This window comes from Alexandromys fortis, unplaced genomic scaffold (assembly GCF_014885135.2).
Source record: "Alexandromys fortis isolate MF-2015 unplaced genomic scaffold, M_Fortis_MF-2015_v1.1 scaffold_7, whole genome shotgun sequence".
Classification (NCBI taxonomy): domain Eukaryota; kingdom Metazoa; phylum Chordata; class Mammalia; order Rodentia; family Cricetidae; genus Alexandromys; species Alexandromys fortis.
The window spans coordinates 13,516,757-13,525,014 of record NW_026067920.1 but is presented as its reverse complement, the minus strand read 5'-3'; positions in this window follow the sequence as shown (position 1 = coordinate 13,525,014).

Below are 8,258 nucleotides of genomic sequence, written 5' to 3'. Positions count from 1 at the left end.
CCCCCCCTCCCCTCTCCTTCGTTCTCCTCTGTTCTGCTCTCCTTCCCTCCTCTCTCTCTCTCTCTCTCTCTCTCTCTCTCTCTCTCTCTCTCTTCCCCCATCTTTTCCTTCTTTCTTTTTTCCCCCTGAGGAGAACTGGACAAAAAATCTGTTGTGGGGGCCAAGTGTAGTTTGTCTGGAAGGTAGCAGAGGCCTCTTATTTCTTGCTGTATTTTAAAGTCCTCCCTTCAGTTTTATACAAGCTTTTCAGTTTATTTCAGTGAGTGAAATGTTTCAGGGTTCTGTTTATCTTTTTTTTTTCTTTCTTTTTTTCTTCTGTGTCATTGGCAACTTGGCCTTTTTCCCAAAACGAAGGCTCTACTCAGGGGAGGCCTTGCAGAGGTTTCTCAGTCGCCAGGGACTTAAAGGCCTCTTTAGCATCAGAGTTCAACGTCTTATCTGTATTGTTGTCTTCTCTGTATCTACTCCTATGCTTCAGACCTTCTAAAATCTATCCTGGCACACCATTCTCTCTCTCTCTCTCTCAGATTTTTTTTTTAAATACCAATCCAGGTTCCCCCCAACCTCTTCCCATTCCCTCCACACAACCTTTTACCACACTTCCATCCAATCCTCAGAGAGGGTAAGGCACATTGCCTTGTGGTAGGTCCAAGGCCCTCCCTACTATCTCTAGGCTGAGCAAGGTATCCATCCAAAGAGCATAGGATCCTAAAAAACCAGTACATTCAGTAGGAATAAATCCTGGTGCCACTGCTAATGCCCCCCCCCCAGTCTGCCCCAGCCATACAACTGTCAACCACATTCAGAGGACCATACTGTCTCTTAACAGGAATTCTAACGGGCACCTCATGATTTCTGTACCACAGATGGGTCCCTTCCTATCCTTCCCTTCAAGCCTTGCTTTCTTCAACTAGACACTGTTTAGTTCATGCCCACTGTTCTCTTTTCTCTGCCATCCACGCTGCTGTCTCTGCCCGGGGGCAAGGATCTGCCGCCGTATCTTCCATGTGGTAACACTGCTCCCTTCTGTCCTCCTCCTCATGGAGGTCAGAGGTGTCTGGTTGGAAGCTGTACCAGGTGAGACAGCACCTGTACACAAGTCAAAGCCTGGGGCCTAAGAGACCCTACTCATGTCCCTCTGCTCCTCTCCCCTGATCTGGCCTGTCTAACAGCTCTTGACTTGGTCTTCTCTTCCAGCCACGTTGCCCAAGTTAGTTCTCCTCAGATACTCCGGACTGGTTGCTACAGGTGTGGTTATTGTTTTGTCGTCTAGAATGTTACACGGATATCTGTCTGCTTGCCCCCTTTTCTCTGTTTTTTTTTCCCACGGCACTATTTTCTAATGTCTTCATTAACATTTACTTTGTTTTCTTTAAACATAGAGACTATGTGTGTGTGTGTGTGTGTGTGTGTGTGTGTGGCGGGGAGAGGGGGCATTCATCAATGCCTTAACCATTGAGCAGACACTGAGAAAGTTTGCATTCAATAATACTGTACTTTGAAGCATTTATAAGACTTTCCTAATTTCACAAACAGGTTTTCTTGCATGCCATGACAGACTGGGTTTGTTAATTTTGCAGTATGTGTGTTTGTGCATAGTTGCTGTTTCTCTAATACTGCGGCAAGGAGGGGCTCCTTTCAATCCCTCCTCATGTTCTATCTGGTCTCCAAGTTCAGGTACATTGTGTGATTTCTTCTTGATTTATTTAGGTATCTTAGAGGGAAAGGATTCAGCACAGAACAGTCCAAGTTTCTTTCCTTCTTGGGTCCACAGAAAGGTTGGCAATATTATTCATACCGTCCTTACCTGTGCACTAGTCTGCTCATTCTTCTATTTGTTTTTAAAAGAGGAAACAACGATGATTTTTTTCAAAGTAAAACCTTTGGTATCATAATGACTTTCCCTACCTATGTTTTGGTTGTAACAGGAAAGTATCATAGTAAAACTGATAAGTTTTTATTTCTGTAGGAATGAGTATACTTTATACTTTAGAAAGGCCAAGAATAAAGTTTTCTTTGTTTAAGCTTGATGATTTAAAAATTATTTAAAGATATCATCTATTCTGTGGCTATACACAGCCCAGTGGTAATATGTTCCATTAATACTTCCTCATAATATTCTTATTACTTGCAGATATGTTGTTCTAATGAAGAAAGAGAACTCATTTTCTATGATATGCTTCTCAGATAGTAGCAACTTTATTTCCACTTCAAAGCTCAAATTCACAATTTTCTTGAGCTTACACACTGTTTTGCAATTAAGCTGAAGGGCTGACTTCTCATTTGAATATCCCTTATTTTCTATGATTATATCTGATAAACACTTTCTGCCCGGCACAGTGTTTCCAGCAAGTTGTAACAAATGACCCTGAAGTCCAGGAGAAGGAACAGTTCTAATTTAGAGGTGACAGCAAAGGCTACCACTGAAAAGAGATTTACAGACTGAGGATCCCGTATTTTGTCACAATTTGAAAGAAGGGACGTGGACATATTCACAAGAGAGTTGGCTACAATTGGGGATCCCTTCTGTGGCTGTGGAAAGGCGACAGTCTGAATGAGTGACTTTGTAGACGTGGGAGTTTGGCTACAATGGTTAAAGCTGACGAGGACATGGGTTAAGCTGTGGTTATTGGCCGTGTGATGCTCGGAACCTACAAGCTGCTTTATTTAACTACCTTTTTATTGGACTATTTGCTGATAGCTAAAGCAAAAGGCACTTCTAACTTCCCAAGTGCTTCTGGCTTGGGAGAGCCCATTGCTCACCTCGGAGGGCAGCTTTCTTTTGGCCCCTTAGATCCCAATGCCATTAAGCCCGTAAGACACAACGTTGCACCTAATGATTGATGCCATTTGAGTGGACTATTTGATGCAGCAGTTCTCCCAGCAAATCCAAATGTAGCGGTCGATAATCACACACTTAACGGCCGCCCTCCAGCACTGCAGTGTGCTTCATAATCGCCATGGAAACGCTCTGGACCAGCTCTCCTCCTACATATTTCTTCTCCATTCCTGGAGCTCCTGTTGACGTCGGTGAAAGCTCCTGGCGCCTAAGGTAGAGCGAAGCAGCCTACATAGCACTCAGAGATGGATATTTGCCTGGCTTCTGAGCTAATCAGCAAAAAGCGCTCCTGAGTCTCCTCCCCGGGAAGTTGGACTACGTTACCATTCTTATTTTGTGGGTGAGGAAACTGAGGTTCAGGAACCTCCCAAGTGACAGCGGATTTTTTTTTTAACAGAGGAAATACAGTTACCTCTTAACGACCCCAAACTAATGCTTCACAGATGGGTGTCTAATGGGTAATAGTGAGCATTTTGCTTGCTCATTAAAAATTGCATTGGATAGAGACACTCCAGTTAGTGGGAAATGCTATCAAGCTATGCAATTCTGTGTTTTAATCTGAATCTATCTATCTATCTATCTATCTATCTATCTATCATCTATCTATCTATCTATCTATCTATCTATCTATCTATTATCTATCTATCATCTATCTATCTATTCTNTCTATCTATCTATCTATCTATTATCTATCTATCATCTATCTATCTATTCTATCTATCTATTATCTATCTATCTATCTATTATCTATCTATCATCTATCTATCTATCTATCTATCTATCTATCTATCTATCTATCATCTATCTAGTTAAACTGATAGATGTACAAAGACAAACAGGACTGAGTTCTTGCTCAGCTTCCCTTTGATCAAGGTAGATAGAGAAGAGCTCATTGGTCAGCGTCCATGTGTTTTCCCACATTGATTGGCCTCTGTACACACATAGTAGAAGGCAATAGCTCTCATTGAAGAAGACGCTGTATACTTTGCTTCTTTGCTTCTCGTGAGATAGGAGTGTGCTCGAATCCTTTCCTAGGCATAATAAATTTAGGAGCCTCCCACAGTGGAACTGACAGCAAAGGCAAAAACTGTCAACCCGCCTCCCCCCGCCCCCCACCCCCCGCGCTGGGAAACTTCTCAAGGTTTTCCCAGCAGTGCATTAGGCGGCACTGTAAGAACCCACTGTTGTGCGCGTTTTGAGACTTCACGCCTTCCATTAACCAGTTCTCAGACAGAAGACCAGTGTCTTCATTTCCCATGTTGTTGAAGTACTTTACATAGACTTTAACCCAGTTGCTAAATTGCTTGAATTTGTTAAATGTACAAAAGGGCCGACTCCCCGTTGATGGAGGGAAAGTAGATGTTTGATGAAGCAGATAGCTAGGTGTGCTTCTCCCCCGCCATCTGGATGTGCTAAGGGGGTATGTTTGAAACTGAGCGCTCAGTTCATGCCTTTCAGAAGGGGAGGGAAGAGGGTACTTAACAAGGTTAATAATGACAGAAAGAGGAATTGACACCACAAAAGAAAAAGAATCATTCTAGCATTTCATGACAGTTCAAAGACAGATGTCGTTGGCTAAGTGAGAATCTCGTAGACATGGGGGTAATATACACCTTATATGCATATGGATTAGTGAAAGCAGACTGTCAAGTCGGGGAGTGTAAGATTGTCAAATATGAGACATCGCTGCGGAAAACCTGGAAAACTACTTACTATTTATTTCTTCACTGAAAGACCCAATCCTGTTGTCTTTTCAGAGACAAAAGATCAAGTTCTTACGGGCTGAGGCAGGTCAAGGGTGGGATGGGACCGGCGCTTAGTTTGAGGGCCTTCCGAGGACAGGGGTCCATTCTCCTTTAGAATCCATTTTCCACCTGATCCTTATGCTCATACTTGTCTTTTGTTCCAGTGGATGCTAGCTTTCAACAGGGTCATGTGTGATTGACGTCCCGGGTGCAGGAGTCCAGAACTGCAGCTAATGTGCCCTCGTGTGGAACCATTTCTGGTTGAAGTCTTTGGGAGTTAGTGTAACAATGGTAGCCAACACCACTGAGTTGATTTTAGTCTCTGCTGTGACATGAGATGCTTTGACGAAGCAATACAGGCTTTCCATGCTTGGGTGACAGCTTCGGTGCTACAACATGCTACCAACCATAGATGCTCTGCCTTGGTTTGGTAGATGGAAGAGTCGGGAGAACCACATGTGGTAATGATTTTTCTCTTTAGGCTTGAGCAAATCCTTCAGTTCACCTTACTAAGCAATAGTGTTTCCAAGAGACATTGTCTATGAATTCTCTCGACTGATATTCCATGGGTTAGTTTTGACCTAGGCAATGTGTTTCCATGAAGATGGTATGGAACTGAGAACAGCTTCTGGGAAAAAGCTTGCTCGTATTTGTCACATTACTCTTAGCGCATCCTGTCTCTCTGTTTTTGTTTGTTGGTTTGTTTTTATGTTATTCTTCCCCCAAAGGCTCCAAGCTCCAAGAGGTAGCTATGCTCAATGAGTCAAAATCTGTTGTACTCTCAAAAACACATACTCCCAAATCACTAAGCCTATCATTTCTGACTTGATCATGAATAGACACCGTTACTGCTTCAGTCTGAAGTGCCCCTCCTCCAGGTTCATATTTTGGATGCGTACTTATTTTCCCAGATGATGGTGCTCTTCTGGGTTGGTATGGAAATCTTTTGCAGTAGAACATAGGGAAAGTAGATCACTAGGGATGACCCTCTAAAGGTGATAGCTGAGCCCTTGGCTTCAGCCTCTACTCCCTATTTCCTGGGCTGCTGTGATATGAACAGCCTTTGCTACGTGTTTGGGCCATGTGAACTGAGCTGTTCCACTATGTCTCCCCTGCTATGGTGGTGAAAACCCTCTGAAATCATGAGCAAAGAGAAATCTTTACCCTCTTACATTAGTTCTATCAGATAGTGTAGTGATGGTGTTGCAAATCTATGGCTGAAGATCAGTACTGGGTGAGTGATCCTGGAGAAGTAACAGATGATCCTCACCTGAACCATTTGTAAAACATGCAAAGAGCCAACTGGCCTTATTCTGTGCGCTGATGCCCTGACAGAGAAGTTAGACATGTCTTGTTAGAGGCATGGTTTTCCTGGGAAAGTCCTTTTGAGTAAAAGAAGACAGAGAGCTGGTGAAAGCAGCGTTCTGGGAAAGATGCTCGCTGCATAGGCAAAGGGAGATTTAATGAGGATGTGCTAATTTGGCACTGAAATAAGTGTATTGATCTGGGGGAAATCCTGAAGTTGGCTGTAAGCTGGGTTGTTGTGGTGAGTGGGAAATGCTTTGGGGAAAACCCGTAACTTCCCCAAATGCCTATGTAAATGCCCACAACATGGAAAATTATCAGGAAGAACTTGTGATTTCAGTGTGTACTGTCGTTTAGACTGGAAATACAGAGCTCTGGGGAAAGGCAGTGGAGGCAAGAATCATGACTGACTGACTGACTTCATCTGAGGCTACAGTCTGTACAAAACAGATAGATGAAGGAATAAAAAACTTTGTGAAAATAGATTTCGATAGTGAAGACTGTAGACGTGTGTCTAAGAAGCTAGGAAAAGCAAATGAAGTCTCAGAAGGCAGTCCCTAGGGGAAAGACTGTAGCAGGGGTTTGGAAGGGGCGGATGTTGTGCAAGGGGCTTCACAGGGGTAGGTAGTCGTTGCTAGGTATTAAAGGTGCATAAGTTGGGGAAAGGTTGTGCATGTAGTTGTCATGGTAACCTCGTAGTTCTGGGTACATACTGACGAATTTACAGATGGAATGAACTTTGCTTACAACAAAAATGGTACAGAAGATTTCACACTTAGAGCTAAGCTGCTAAAATCCTTGTAAGTTTTGATGATAGGACATTTCTACGTGTGGTTTGATGATACACTTATTTTACTTTTGTGTATCAATTACAAGGTTTCTGAGCTAAAGAAGAGAAACAATATTTAAACACAAATATTATTTTGAGATTATGTTTGCAATAAATATAAAAGAATACTGCATTCCCTAATATACAAAATTCTTTAAAATTAATGAAAAAGAGGTAACAGAAGTGAAGAAATGGCACAATTTAAAAAGGAATTGGTGGTGGCACACGCCTTTAATCCCAGCACTCGGGAAGCAGAGGCAGGCGGATCTCTGTGAGTTCAAGACCAGTCTGGTCTACAAGAGCTAGTTCCAGTATAGGTTCCAAAGCTATAAAGAAACCTTGTCTCAAAAAACCAAAAAAGAAAAATACAATACATAACTGAATACAAAGAAAACACCCAACTTTTGTAGAGGTTAAAAGAAGAAAAAATATGAGCTGTGACTATAACATATTAAAGGCCGCCATTGGATGTAGAGATTAGATTCTATTGATGGCATTTATACTTTAGTGGGAAGTCAGCACTAGCCAGTGTAGAAAGTACAAGATATTGTGCTTGTCATTTGCTGGAATGTACTCAAAGAGATAAGTGATTGTGTAAGGCAATCCCTTTATGTGTATGTTTAATATTGTCCATTAGAATAAAGTTCCCAGAAAAATGGAAAACAACCCTAAATACTCACTACAGATAAGATAGTGGTTGAATATTATAATAATTTGAAAATAAATGATGTATGACCATTAGCTGAATGAAAATACAAGATGTAAGGGAGTTTTAAGGAAAGGCAATACTTCATACCTATATCTGAAGTCTGTTCACTAACACACGAACATTCCTTGTGGGTAAGGAGCTCCTGAGTGATTTATACTCTCCTGATTGTTTGTTTGTTTCTTCACCGTACTCTGTTATAATTTATCAGTAAGTCCCTTCAAGCTCTTGGAGAAACAAAACCAAGAAGAAATGTGTCTATACAGAGCAAGAGATTCACTATGGGACAACTGGCTCAGGACATTATAAAAGCTATGAAGTCTTGTGTTCTATCCTCAGCAGCTTGGAGGCCCAAGAAACTGGGTGTGATGTTTCCAGTCCAACCTCTACAAAAGTTGTATCCCCCCCCAAAACTGGAGTACCAAAATCTAATGGCAGGAAAAGATGGGTATCCCAAGTCAAGCAGAGAGAGGGGAGCAAATTTGTCCTTCTTGCTCTTGTTTTTTCTTTAGACCCTTCCACCACATTGGTGAGAGAGTTCGAGTCTAGAGCTCAAGAGCTAATCTCTTCTGGGATGGACCCACGTACACACCTAGAAAACGTGACTAACCAGGGGTTCCTCTACTCAGTCATATGGACCCCAGGAGTTTATCATCCTAGCAGAAATGCTCTCAATAAAGTGATGCATGTTAAAAGCGTACTGGAGATAACTTAATTCATTTTATTCAAACAAATAAAAATTTAACAACTCAAATTAGGTCAAGATTATGTTGGAAACTATTATAATTGATTCATGCTTTAAAGGGAAATAAAATACATACCACATAATGATTG